The following is a 14168-nucleotide window of genomic DNA, read 5'->3' as shown; positions in this document are numbered from 1 at the left end:
TGACGTTTATGCAAGAGTCACAAAGTGTCCTGGAGTGACGCAATAGCAGGTTGAAAAAGAAAAAAGAGAAAGATACATAAGAAACACATGATGAAGATAGAATCGCCAGGACCCAGCTAGTAGTTAGAAAGAGATGATAAAGAGAAGGCAGAATAAGGAGATTGGAGAGTGTTTGATCCCTGGGGACCACTCCTAGGTCAGAGTTCATCCAGCTTCTCAGATCCACAAGAAAGGGAAGGTGAGTTTTCTTGGCATACAGGCAACAGTCAATTACTATTTCTGTAAAGTCCCAGACATTTTGCGAAAGAAGGTTTATTACCTGAAATGTGGATAGGCAAAATTTTCCTTTATAGAAAGTCTGTCCCGATCACCTCTTTCTGGAGAACACTGCATATAACAGGTGCTTATGTTTTAAAAAGTGAAAGTGTTAGTTGCTCAGTTGTGTCTGACTTTTTGCAACCCCAAGGACTGTAGCCCACCAGGCTCCTCTGTTCATGGAATTCTCCAGGCAGGAATAGTGGGTAGCCATTCCTTTCTCCAGGGGTTCTTCCCGACCCAGGAATCGAACCTGGCTGGGTCTCCCACATGGCAGGCAGACTCTTTACCATCTGAGCCACCAGGGAAGCCCATGTTTTAAATAAATAAGTAAATAAACCAGAAGGAGTTTCAACTTCTTTCTCCTTGTGAGGATTTTCCCTATACTCTTCTTTTACATCAGAACTCCAGAATCAACAGTTAAGAAAAGCAATAAAAGGACCCCTCATAGTCCAGGGGTCTAAGACTTCACCTTCCTATATAGGAGGCTTCCCTGATAGCTCAGTTTGTAAAGAATCCGCCTGCAATTCAGGAGATCCCAGTTCAACTCCTGGGTCGGGAAGATCTGCTGGAGAAGGGAAGGGCTACCCGCTCCAGTATTCTGGCCTGGAGAATTCCATGAACTGTATAGTCCATGGGGTCGCAAAGAGTTGGACACAACTGAGCGACTTTCACTTTCTCTTTCCTATGCCGGGAAGGGTGCAGGTTCAATCCCTGGTCGGCAAGCTAAGCTTCCACGTGCGTTTAGGACAAAAAAAGAGAAAAATGTGAAACAGAATCAATATTATAACAAATTCAATAAAGACCTTAAAAATGGTTCACATTAAAAAACAAAAAAAAAAAAAAAAAAACACAGAAAAAAAAGCAATAAGGAACCTGAGGACATAGGAAGGGAGTAATGCAGGATGTGAGGTCAGTGATCTAAGAAGAGGGTTCTGTCTTCTGATACTCGCAGCAGCTCCTGACTCATGGTAAGACTTCCATAAGCCTTTGTTGAATGAGTAGATGAAGGAATGAATCAGATGATCTAAACTGAGAGATCTTCGTAGCACATTTTTGAATGGGGGAGTTTGTGCAGCTACCAGTCCCATTAACCTTAGCTGCCGATGTGATTAATGTGACTTTTTCCAGAAGTCTTTGGCCTGAAAAACTCAATGCTGAACACCTGAAGAAAAAAAAAAAAAAGCGCATTGGCAAAGCTTTCTTTTCACAGTGGGAGACTCCCAGTCACCTTGCCAATATCCCGGGGCCCAATACCTTTCTGACTTTGCAGTAACTCCTGAGCCAAACAAATTGCCAAAGAGTTATAAGCTTCTTATTAGTTGGATGGGTTCCTGCAGTCGTTCTGCTGGCTTCACTTTCCCCGCACACATGTTGGTGAGTTGCATGGGTAATTCGTGTGCCTGCAAGTCTGCTCTGCGACGGAGGAGCGCTGGCATTTCTGGGTGAGCATCTGCTCTGTGATCTATGATCTACAATCTCCACTCCCTCCTGCCTTTGCTTTGAACTGAAGTGAAGCAACCCCACTACCCACCACCGAGCAAGCCGAGACCTGAGCCTCGATGAGTGTTACGGCACTTGCATGTTATCCCAGGCCAGCCAGTCACACCACTATTCAAACTGTGGTGTGATGACAATCACCGTGAACTGAATGAGATGACCGTGGTGGCCAGGGTTGGGCTAGACACTGGAAATCACAGAGGTTTTGAAGAGGAGAGGCACTGGGGAAACCCCATGAAAACCTAAACTAGAGAATTAACATTTTGCTCGTGGCCCTGAACTTATATAGCAGACACTAAACTAGAGAGCTGGCAGCGAAACAGTACTTGTCACCCAGGTCAAGATCAATTGGATCCTTTAGGGTAATTTATTTATGACTACCGTATACCACATAGTAGCCAAAACTTTACTGATTTTTATGGACAGGATCTCTATTAGGGTAAAAGCCCACTTTAGAAATCAAACTGTCCTTCTCAGTTAACAGCCTTAATTCACAAGTTCATACCCAATCCTCTGTCTCATTTTGTTGTTGTTCAGTCATCAAGCCATGTCCGACTCTTTGCAACCCCCTAGACTGCAGCATGCCAGGCTTCCCCATCTTTCACTATCTCTCAGAGTTTGCTCAAACTCATGTCCATCGAGTCAGTGATGCTATCTCATTTTGAGTTGAGCAAAAGTTTGCTACCGTACCAACTTCTGTTTTTGTATGGATTTCTATAGGATATGAGACGGGTGTGATAATTTCATGACACAGTGTGAAATGAGAATGCTCTGTCAAAATGTATTCAATGAAAGCTCCTTGAAAGGAATGGTAAGTTGAGGTTTCTGTTTTGTTTTCCTTTGAAAAGCATGCAAGTCTACAGTACACTGGTTCTGCTCTTCTCCTGGATGAGACACAGTTTGTGATGAGGGACCACAAGATTGATTTCCATACTCTATTCCTATTGATTTAAGCCTCCTCCCCAGGATTAGAAGAGACAATCATTTTATTAACTACAGTCAAGCAGTTATGGGGGCTTTCCTGGTGGCTCAGATGGTAAAGCATCTGCCTGCAATGCAGGAGACCCAGGTTTGATCCTTGGGTCAGGAAAAGATCCCCCAAAGAAGGCAATGGCAACCCACTCCAGTACTCTTGCCTGGAAAATTCCATGGACAGAGGAGCCTGGTAGGCTACAGTCCACGGGGTCACAAAGAGTCGGACACGACTGAGCAACTTCCCTTTCACTATTTTCAAGCAGTTATGGAGAAAATCTGAGCCCACTGGATATCCATGATTCCATCTTTCCTCCCTAGTGGCGTTCTCTTACTTCACCCAGAGTTTTTCACTTAGACATACAAACAAGATCTTTCAGAGGGAAGCACTGAGGAGCGGAAAAGCAGAAGAAGAGGAGAGAAAGGGGCACAAAGTGTGAACAAGCTGGCAAATCCCACCCCCGGGTCTCTGACACACAGGACCTGGGTCTGAAACAGAGAAGGCCCTCATGGTGAAATGGAGCATGCTCATGACCCACCTGCTTCCTGAAAACTTTTCTCTCCTGGTCTTAAAAAGCAGTATCACGTGGTGAAAGAGACAATTCTTTGACAACGCCCATCTCTCGCCTGTGCCCTTATTTCAGCAGCTTCAAGATGACCAAGAGGGACTTCCCTGGTGGTCCAGTATATAAGACTCCGCACTTCCATAGCAGTGTGCCCAGGTCCAATCCAAGGTTGGAACTAAGATCCCACATGTATCAGGGCCAAAAAGAAGATGACAACCGAGAGACACCCATGACTTTCTTAGAGTCTAATCACAGCAGAGACGACTTTCCCAGTTCAGTCCTTTCGAATTCCTTGTAATCACTTTATTAGCCGAATAAATCTGCCACCCAGGGTTTTCTAGAGGCTTCATGACTTATACTTCCACATCAAGAAATAGATCATGATAAACCAATATTATTTATAATTACTGTGTACTAGGCTTCCCAGGTGGCATTAGTGGTAAAGCACCCGCCTGCCAATGAAGGAAATGTTAAGAGAAGTGGGTTCGATCCCTGGGTTGGGAAGATCCCCTGGAAGAGGGCATGGCAACCCCCTCCAGTATTCTTGCCTGGAGAATCCCATGGACAGAAGAGCCTGGCAGTCTGTAGTCTATGGGGTCACAAAGAGTCGGACACGACTAACTGACTAACACACACACACACTGAAGAAAATCATTGAAGATTTTTCAGAAAGTAGAAGTGACTTAATCCATCAGTGTTACTCTAGATCTAAAAGCAGGAGAGGCCTTCCCAGTGGCTCAGTGGTAAAGTATCTGCCTGCCAATGCAGGAGACCCAAGAGATATGGGTTCAATCCCTGGGTCTGGAAGATCCTCTGGAGAAGGAAATGGCAACCCACTTCAGTATTCTTGCCTGGGAAACCCCATGGACAGAGGAGCCTGGCAGGCTACAGTCCTGGGGTCACAAAAGAGTCAGACTCAACTGAGTGACTGAACAACAATAAAAGCAGAGAGGCAGATAAGGTTTGGTCTAATTCCTACTTGCTCTCCTTTAAGAAAATCATCTCCTTGTTATACACCAGTTTGGCCGTATGAGAATAAACTTGAATACAGAATTTTACTTCTTAAAATGATGCAGAGAAAACTCCAATTGGAAATGATTAAGCAATTGATGAAATACTAAGTATCTTACTTATTCTCAACATTACTGTGATCAGAAAGCAAACCTGTGGTTCCCTTTGGAGTAGAAAGGGAAATGAACTCTGAAAACGGGGTAAAAGTTCCAATGTCATGTAATATGCTGATACCAGAGGAAAGTCGGTGAAGGTTAGACCAGAACCCTGCATTATCTGCTCACCTTTTCCCTAAACCTAAACCGTTTTCACAATAATAATGTATTGAAAAGGAATGGGGTGAATCGGGGAGACGAGAAGACTAAACTCGGAGCTGCAGATGTATCAAGGAGCTTGTTCATAAATTCTGGTCTTAAATGGCTGATAAAAACCAGAGGAAGCCCCACCTGAGATGTGTGGAGAACCCATCCTTTTGGTAACATAGATCACCCATCTCTAGATTGTTCTGATCTCCAGAGAACAGAATCCTCAACACCTTCGCTGGGCAGAGAAGACCACAGTCATTTTGCACGTAGCAGCCAGTCTCCAGCATCTGCAAGGTATCATTTTATTCAGATATTTTCCTGAGCTTTTTCATGTGTACATGGTGCTTTGACAAAGCATTTCTTCCTTCAACAAACACAGCTTGGGTGTGGAATCAAGTCCCAGAAGTTCCAGTGAGCAAAGATACACAATATTTATTAATCTCCTGAGTGTATGTGCATGTATTTTAACCTGCTATTTAAATTGTAAGGCTTTCTGGGGAGATGAAAAAAAAAAAAGACTAAAAGAGGGAAAGGCAGTGATATCAGTTCTATGCAAACAAAGTTAATGTGGTTAGTGCACGCCAAGATTAAATGTGATCAAGTGCTTCTGTACAAGGGGAAAAGCCCAGACTGAAAAATAGAAAACTGCCTCCATCCTTCTTTGCCAGCTTTCTTAAAATAACTACCATTGTGTTGGATTAAAAGGCATTTGCTGAAGATTTGGTGAAGAATTAAGCGTATTTGTTATTCTTTCAAAACAGAAACAAGAATAAAAGGAAAGCTGTTAGCCAACATTCTCTTAGAAGATAAAGCTTTCAAGATAGCAGAGTATCTGGGTCAGTGGGGAACCTCTGCAAATGTTCTCTTGATTGGCAGCTCTTCAGACTTTCAGCTGCAGACTTGACACTTCCTCCTCCACCCCCAGTCCAGAGGCTCGGCAGACTTGATCACTGAGAAGTGGTCTGTTCAAGTGTCCTGTGGATGAGGGTGTCAACCCTGCCCAATGGTTAAACCCTCATCTCGCCAGTATAGAACTTGGGGACCAGAGAGAAAAAAAGTCACATTTGACAAGCAGAGAGAAAGGAACTCCAGAATGTCATAAGCACTCTTAATAGCTTTGTTGCTATGTTTGATGGCTCTTCTTCCATGCCTCCGTGACAAAAGAAAATAAAATTTCAGGATATTTTCCTAGAGATGAGCCCCAGTCCAGACACCCAACATAGGTATGGAAAAAGCAGCCTGTTCTGGAACAAGCCAGAGGTTCTGCAGTCAGGGGAGCCTGGGAAAGCAGCTTCGACAACACCCAGAACATGTGGGTTTGGTCTGGAGCCCTCGATAGCGCCCCCTTGAGATGAAAGGAAGAAGGAGGGCAGCATAGACACAGCTACACTCTGGGGGTTCATTCTGCCCCTTGACTGGGATTCATGAAAACTGGGAGTGCTTTCCTCAAATATCAGCAACACAGTGTGGCACCAAGAATCTCTGTGTTTTCAACTGACTCTTTGTATCAAAGACAATCCCAGTGTGGACATCACTCTTGAACAGTGGTTCTCCAGTGAGGTGACTCCCCCGCACCCCCCACCCCAGAGGACATGTGCCAGTGCCAACAAACATTTCTGGTTGTCACATCTGCCGCTGGCATCTCACGGATAAATTCCTATGGGGCACAGACCACCCTCCACAACCAGGAATGATCTGGACCGAACGGCAATTTTTCCGAGGTTGAGAAACTCTGCCCTAGAGGATGGAATGAAAATTAGTTTCTACCATTTTTTTTTCCCCCATAAAAGAATGTTTTTGGTAAGTTTTTAAAACTCCACAAGAGAGTGTCCCAGGGTTTACACTTTTCCTATTTCTGTTCTCCTACCATATACACCAAGATTTTCACAAGCTGCTCAAACAAAATGACTAGGAAACAATCTCTGGTTTGCAGAAAAAGATATTCTGAATATACAGCACAACTTGTTTCTCTGCATACGCTTCTCAGTGGACCCAGAAAACATATTGGATGCCTATCACATTGAGGCCATTGCTGGTTACAATAGGCACGCATATACACTCAGTCATGTCCGACTCTGTAACCCCATGGACTCTGGCCTGCCAGGCTCCTCTGTTCATGGGATTTCCCAGGCAAGAATACTGGAATGGGTTGCCATTTCTTTCTCCAGGGGATCTTCCTGACTCAGGGACTGAACCCACGTCTCCCTCATCGGCAGACAGATTCTTTACCACTGAGCCACCTGGGAAGCTCTTTCCATAGGTATGACAGGTAAAGAGGTGTCAGAAGCAATTAGAATCAAAATAGAGAGAGGAACACACTTGTGGAAGATTAAACTACAATATAGAAAGCATTAATAAGAAAACCTAATAAAGCATACATCTAGCTAAGTATTAAAATTAGAAGTTAATATTGATGTTCTATGTAACTATGTTAAGGAAATTAAAACTTTAATGACATGTAACAAGTTTAATACCTGCTGACTAATTTGCTTTGGGGGAGGATTATTAAGCCAGTGAATGCCTATCACTATTATTTTTAACTTTCAAATTCTATAAATGAGATTCTTTTTTCAACACCACTAGAAAGCCACTAGGAGATTGAATTGGCCCAGCATTGCTTAAAAACAAAGTGCTTATTCCAGGGCAAGACTCGGAAAAAGAACTGACCGAGCTCAGGCTAAATTGGCATACGTCATTCTTCATGAAATCAAAGATTGGTAATTACACAAGAAAGAAGTATAGAGTGAGGTGACAAAAATGGTAGTCTTTCAAAGTAAACACACAAAGCCCTCTTTTTAGCTTCATTTTGCTCAAAAAATGAAAAAGGAAACTTTGGATCACCTGAATTTACAATAGTGAGAGAAGTCAAAAATAAAAATAAGAGGAGAAAATCCATTTGAGTGAAAAGGAATTTCCCATGGCCTAACAAACGCACTGAACACACTAAACACTCAGCTAGAACAGCACATAGCAATTTACAACTGACTCTTTTCCTTCTGGTGTTATTAAATCTAGACCTACAGTGACTCGGCTTCCAAGGTGGTGCAGCAGGTAAAGAATCAGCCTGCCACACGGGAGATCTGGGTTTGATCCCTGGGCTGGGAAGACTTCCTGGAGGAGGGCATGGTAACCCACTCCAGTATTCTTGCCTGGAGAATCCCAAGGACTACAATCCATAGCGTCGCAAAAAGTCGGACACAACTGAAATGACTGAGCACACACAAGCACATAAGGACTATGCGATCAGAAGTAAGAACTTTACAGCAGATAGAGCCTGCAGTCAGGTGGCATGGAGCTGCTCCCTCCCTTGGGAAAACTTCTGAGCCAGCAAAGACAAGCCCGGCTGCCCCACAGAGGCTCCACTTTAGATGTGATGCTGAAGGACAGGATCGGGGAGTCGGTTTGTGACTCCCCATTTGTCCCAACACTCAGCAGTTGAGTGAAAGAGATACATCACATCCAAGTTCTAGGAGCTACACAGCCATGTTGGAACAACAAAAGGGATTTTGGGGGTCCATCATCCATGGTTCCCCATCCATCAGGCAGAAGAGGATTAAAAACTTGACAACTCTGGGAAGAGTAAGTCCTGAGTCTGAAGTTAGCACCCCTTCTTTTGCTTCTTAAATTGTCTACTGTTGGTTCAAGTCGGGAGGGTCCTTATACTGCATCTCCACCAAATCGGCATCTCACAGGCGAATGTCAGCATCTCACTGCTGTCTGGAGCAACGTTCCTTCTTGTTTGCACGCTTATACTTTTCCTGAAATCTAGAATGTCATGACCTGGCATGACAACCAACGCTTTGAGTAGCTGCACTGTTTATACTCCTGTCTGGTCAATTTTGATACCCACCGCTGCCTGCTTCCACAAAATCTTTCATCGGTTGCAAGGGGCACAAGTCATGGCCTTAATAAAAATACTTTTAACTACTTAATGTTCCACTTACCAAAATTTTACATCTTTCAGATCAGTTCATCGGCACAGAGAAAAAAAAAAAATGCTCTGACCCACATAGAGAATCAGATATACAAGCCTTGATCTCCTAAACTTGAACCTCTCACCCTCAAAACCAACCAGATAGAAACTTCAGACAACTGTTACCCCTTCGTTAAGACAGATGCATACCCTCATATTCCTTGGAGCACGTGGAAATGTGTTGACTAGACAGCACGCTGCATTTTTGCCTTTGAAGGATGCCTAATGGTCCTACCGTCAATTCTGTGATGACCACATAGACAAACTAACACACTTCCTTCTGCTTAGAAGCACTGAACCTTAGAAAGGAAGCCCTTTACAAGGCTGGTGAATGTCACCCTCCGTGGAATACGTGAATTCTCATGACAACACCCCAAAGTATTGACCTGAGAATCTGCTGGAGTACCTGCAGGTGATGAGGATTTCAAAGACTTAAACTGGCATGTACGTGGACATGGCGAGTATTTACTCAGTTATTTCTACCATCAAGCTAAGCTAAAATAGGTTTTCCTAATAGTTCTTCCTATTAGTCATAGTTTTAGCCTCTGGATATCCTCAAAGGTGCTGGGCTCCAGTGAAAGTTCTCGCAATTCCATCTCCGCAGGATGCCACGCCTGTTATCAAGACATGGCCACTGGGAACAAGGAATATCTCTGGATCCCAGTCCTGAAAAAAGTGAAAGTGTTAGTCGCTCAATCCTACCTGGAGCAAACTCTTGTTGAGACCTGCAAAGAATGACTCTTCAAAGCAAACCCAGAGTCCCTAACAACTTATAAGCCATAGTTTGTTTAGCGATAAGAACAAAGTTGAGTGATGAGCCACAGCATTTTTAAAAGAGCAAGAAAAAAAAAAGAGACTGATTACATATAATCACATATGTTGAACTCTTTCTAGCCTAGATATAATCTGAATATAATGAGTATTGTTACAAGAGATCAAGATAACAATAATAACAATAATTTTATTTATAAACCATTTTCCAGCCAACGTGCTTCAGGCATTGCATGATCATTTACAATGATTAAAACGCTATTAAAAACACAAGTGAATAAAACACAAGCTCTTCTTCAGATATAAAATGAAGTAATGTTAAGAGAATAAGAGGGTAATCCTAGAAGTGCAGAAAAAGGACACCCAGGTCATGGGAAATATCACAGAATGATCTTTACTTTATGTTTTTCCACTCTACTTACTCAGGGGGAAAAAAATCTTTTAAATTCTCTTCACCATGTCTTCTAATGTGTTTATTTCTTAAGTACCACCTTCCTCTTAGTTCCTGTTCTTTATATTAAAATGTCTCTTTCCTTAGGTCAAGATCTAGTTTCTACATCCATTCAATCAAATTTACATAACTAATGGGTTTATTTTTTTTAAATAAATAAATAAAAACAAAAATATTAGAGTGATTTGGCCATTTTTTTTTAAATATTGGCCTTTTTGGGGTGTCTGTCATGTATTTTGGGCAGATGACCAATGCCATTTAAAAATGAAACATGGTCAGTGACTGAGAGCAAAGCCCACATGACTAATTTCCAACATTTTAGCCATCATGACACGCTTTCATTCTGAGTTTTGCAATAACCACTAATTCCCTCCTCCCTTCAAAAAGATGAGGATGGTGTGAAAACACTGTTGGTGACCTACACCACAATCATTTCCTCCCTCTCCCCACTTTCTTCCTTGCCAAAAGAACACTATTTTTGTCCAAGTATCAGGGGGTCACATGGAAAGTGGGCCCCTTCCCAAGTCCAGGGAGAAAATGTGGGCTCTAAGAGTTCAATGACCTCTTTGCCAGCAGCAAGCTTGGTACCAACTATGCCCATGCAGCTCTGGTCAAAAGGACACAACAGAAAGCCTGATTGGAGCATCCCAAGAGAGGCTGTCCTCCCTGCGTGCCTCAGACTCTGTGTAGATGTGATCTTTACAACCATAGCAACTATTGTGGGACCACAAGATGCAAAACCAAAAGACCAAGATAGCACAGTGGAGTGGAAAGATGGAAAGACACTCGTCCCTGAGGAATTAATGAAACCAAAGCGGCAACCACCCTACATTGCATTTTTTTTTTATATATAAGATAACCTTTCCTCTTTGTCTGCGTGTGTGTGTGTATGCTAAATTGCTTCAGTCGTGTCCGACTCTTTGTGACCCTAAGGGCTTGTTTAAATCCATTTAATTGAGCATTCTCCCACTTAAAGCTAAACAGTTTAACCAACTCAAAAGGCATCATTTTTTTAATATAATTGAAGTAAATTAAATACTACAGGGATTCATAATTTTAGGAGACACTATCACACAACTGAAAGCACCTGGAATCTTTTAAAATAATTTGAATATCACACAGGCAATATATGCATGCTGTAAGGTAGGTGTTAATCTAACAAGCATATTAACAGACATTGTATTTTTTAATTCTTATAATTCCATGTCATATAGGCATCGTTTCTTTTTACAGATAAGAAGAAACAGAGAGGCCAAATAATTTGCTGAAGATCACACAATTTGGAAGTGTTACAGCCGGAATTCAGAGTCAGATTTTCTAAGTCAAAGCCCAGATCGCTTTCCACGACATTTTCTGCTACGTTGACTGGATTCTCATGTTCTTAGACTGACTCTGGACAATGATCTTAACCAACTTTAGGTTACCGTTGACTGACTGTGAAGTCATATCAGAACCTTGGTTGAAATACTCTACTTGTGTGAAGTGTTTTTTTTGTTTGTTTGTTTGTTTTTATCTTTGATGAACTTCAGGATCCTGTAATAATTTGGGTTCAACTTTTACTGACAAAAGCTAAAAACACATTGCCCACAGTTGATAGACTTTTCACTAACCAATAAAATTAAAAAGGCAACTAAAGGAGATGCCAAGGGTCAAGACATATAGATCCATGCTCTTGTGAACCTTATATGATTCTAAGGTGAGTGGACAGCAAACAAGTAAGTAGGTAAATAAAAAATGGTTTTGATTAAGAAAACAAAACAGGAGAAACAACATTGTAAGTCAACTATACTTCAATTAAAAAAAAAAGAGAGAAGGAAGAAAAGAAGAAAAGAAAGAAAGGAAAAAGAAAACAGGAGAAAGAAGGACCAACCTTAGATAAGGTGATTGGGAAAGACCTCTTACTTCAAAAGCTGACGTTTGAACTATTACATTCATGAAACAGGTGACTTTGAAGATATGGGAGAAAATATTTGGCTCAGAGGGAACAAGAAGGGCAAAAGGTCCAAAGCATCAATAAGATGCTCATCTTCTAGGATGAGCATTGACGTCACTAATCCAACCTGCTCTATCCAGTTGCTCCTCAGCCTCTCCACTAGATGTATAAGATATATTTTTTTAACTCATTAGATTTTTTTTTCTGGGTGCCTGATGTCCTCTGCCAGCATTCAGAAGTTGTTTTGTGGATTTTACTCAGCGTTTAAATGTTCTTTTGATGAATTTGTGGGGGAGAAAGGGGTCTCCCCATCCTATTCCTCCGCCATCTTAGGACCCTAGATTTTTTTTAATTCATTTTATTTAGTTATTTATTTGGCTGTGTGAAATCTTAGTTACAGCACACAGGATACTTGTTGCAGCCTAAGGAATCTTTCCTTGTGGCACACAGACTCTCTAGTTGCAGCAAACGGGTTTAGTTAACTCCACGGCATGTGGGATTTTAATTCCCTAAATAGGGATCAAACCCACATCCCCTGAACTCCAAGGCAGAGTCTTAACCACTGGACCACCAGGGAAGTCCCTAAGGTATTTCAAATGTCATGTATCAAAACCTGAACTCCTCCCCTCCACACCGGACCCTGACATCTTTTCCTCTGCAGTCATCTCTCTCCCAGATCTCAGCAACCCCATGCTTTCTCAGGTCAAAGCCCTGAAAGTCATCTTTGATGCCTCTTTCTCCCACTCACCTCCTGTGATCAGTCCAGATCTGTTCTCACCACCTCCAGGGCTGCTACCCAGTGGAAACAACTGCTTTACCTGTAACCCAGATTATTACAAAGGACTGGGAGGAGGATACGGCCAGTTCTGCATGTAGGGTACAAAATTTAAGGAAGTACTTAGTCTCAGGGTCATTTGCCTGTTAATGGACTGAGTAAGAGAGAAAAGCAGATTTTGAGTAGATTAGTATCTTAGTCCAGGTAATATGTGATATACTTGGATTGTGTGCCAACTTGCTTCGGTCGTGTCCGACTCTGCTCTATGGACAGTAGCTTGCCAAGCTCCTCTGTCCAAAGGGATTCTCCGGGCAAGAATATTGGAGTGGGTTGCCGGGCCCCCTTCCAGGGAATCTTCCTGATTCAGGGATCAAACCTGCATGTCTTACATTCCTGCACTGGCAGGCCGGTTCTTTACCACTAGCGCCACCTGGGAAGCCCATGCTTGGATTTTTTAAAAGATGGATATTTAAAAAGTTGAGCGAACAGAATTGCTGGTGAATTATAGCTAGAAATTGCCTCAAAGGGAGGAAGGCTGATGTGGTAGGAAATCGTAGGTTTGTGGGAGACTGGGTTAAACAAGTTTTCAATGAAGATGGAACAAAAAGATGTATTTTTGTAAATGTTAACATGTTTATTTGAATATTCACTGAAATGAGTGAAACTGAAGCCCCAGTATTTTGATCATCTGATGCGCACAGGCAACTCATTGGAAAAGTCCCTGATGCTGGGAACGATCAAGGGCAGAAGGAGAAGAGGGCATCAGAGGATGAGATGGCTGGACGGCATTCCTGAGGCAAAGAACATGAACTTGGGCAAACTTCGGGAGATGGTGAGGGATAGGAGGTCTGACACGCTGCAGTCCATGGGGTTGCAAAGGGTTGGATACGACTGAGTGATTGAAACAACAAGATGTTTATTAGATATCCAAGTGGAAATATAAGAGAATAGTTCAAGAAGCATGGAGTACAGGGAAGAGACCAAACTGGAGGCAAAAAGTCATGAGTCCTCAGCATAAAGAAGCCGTGAGCCCAGGTGAGTTCACCTGAGCAAACTACATGTGGCGAAGAGAAATGCCGATACCCAGCAGCGAAGGTAGAAAACATAAACACCAGTCTGGGAGACACCCTCACAGAGAAGGCTTCCCACTCGCTGACACCTTTGGGTTCCACCTACTTCCAGAAATCTACATTTCTCTGGCCTCTTTCTATATATTTGCAGTCATTTTTAATTCCCTCCCTTGACGATTATGTCCTCCAGTACATTCACTAATCCGCAGCCTTGGCTTTCTAGACCTAAAACCATTCTCAAAAGTCTTTAAACTCACACAATTTGTCCGTAACTTCATTGTGACATATACATGAAAATAATTATGTAAATTGAAAGAGGATTTATTGGCTAAACTCAAAATTATTTTTTATCTCCTTTTCTTTCTGACTGAAGACAATGGTAATTGTGCCAGTGAGAGACAAGGAAAATCACCACCAGTTTACCCTTTTAAAATTATTCTGGGTGCTTGATGATTCAGGGGCACACATAGGCTATCTTTTTTAATTGAAGTATAGTTGATTTACAATGTTGTAAATTTCAAGTGTA

At 42.3% G+C, this 14168-nt stretch overlaps 1 long non-coding RNA gene across 5 annotated transcripts in view; it reads right to left on the bottom strand.

Moving 5' to 3' along the window:
- LOC129625348 (uncharacterized) overlaps positions 1-14168 on the bottom strand; it is a 61064-nt gene that overhangs the window by 33677 nt on the left and 13219 nt on the right. For 2 of the 5 annotated variants that reach the window (XR_008701362.1, XR_008701360.1), the window contains exons 2-3: positions 4811-4956; positions 1192-1480 (exon numbers count right to left, since the gene is read on the bottom strand). This is a non-coding gene — a long non-coding RNA (uncharacterized LOC129625348). Of the gene's footprint in view, positions 1-952; positions 1481-4810; positions 4957-14168 lie in introns of those variants that run through there. The other 3 variants (XR_008701363.1, XR_008701361.1, XR_008701359.1) reach the window with 3 other exon arrangements.

This window comes from Bubalus kerabau, chromosome 13 (assembly GCF_029407905.1).
Source record: "Bubalus kerabau isolate K-KA32 ecotype Philippines breed swamp buffalo chromosome 13, PCC_UOA_SB_1v2, whole genome shotgun sequence".
In the NCBI taxonomy this organism is placed as follows: domain Eukaryota; kingdom Metazoa; phylum Chordata; class Mammalia; order Artiodactyla; family Bovidae; genus Bubalus; species Bubalus kerabau.
This window is presented reverse-complemented; position numbering and strand designations above follow the sequence as displayed.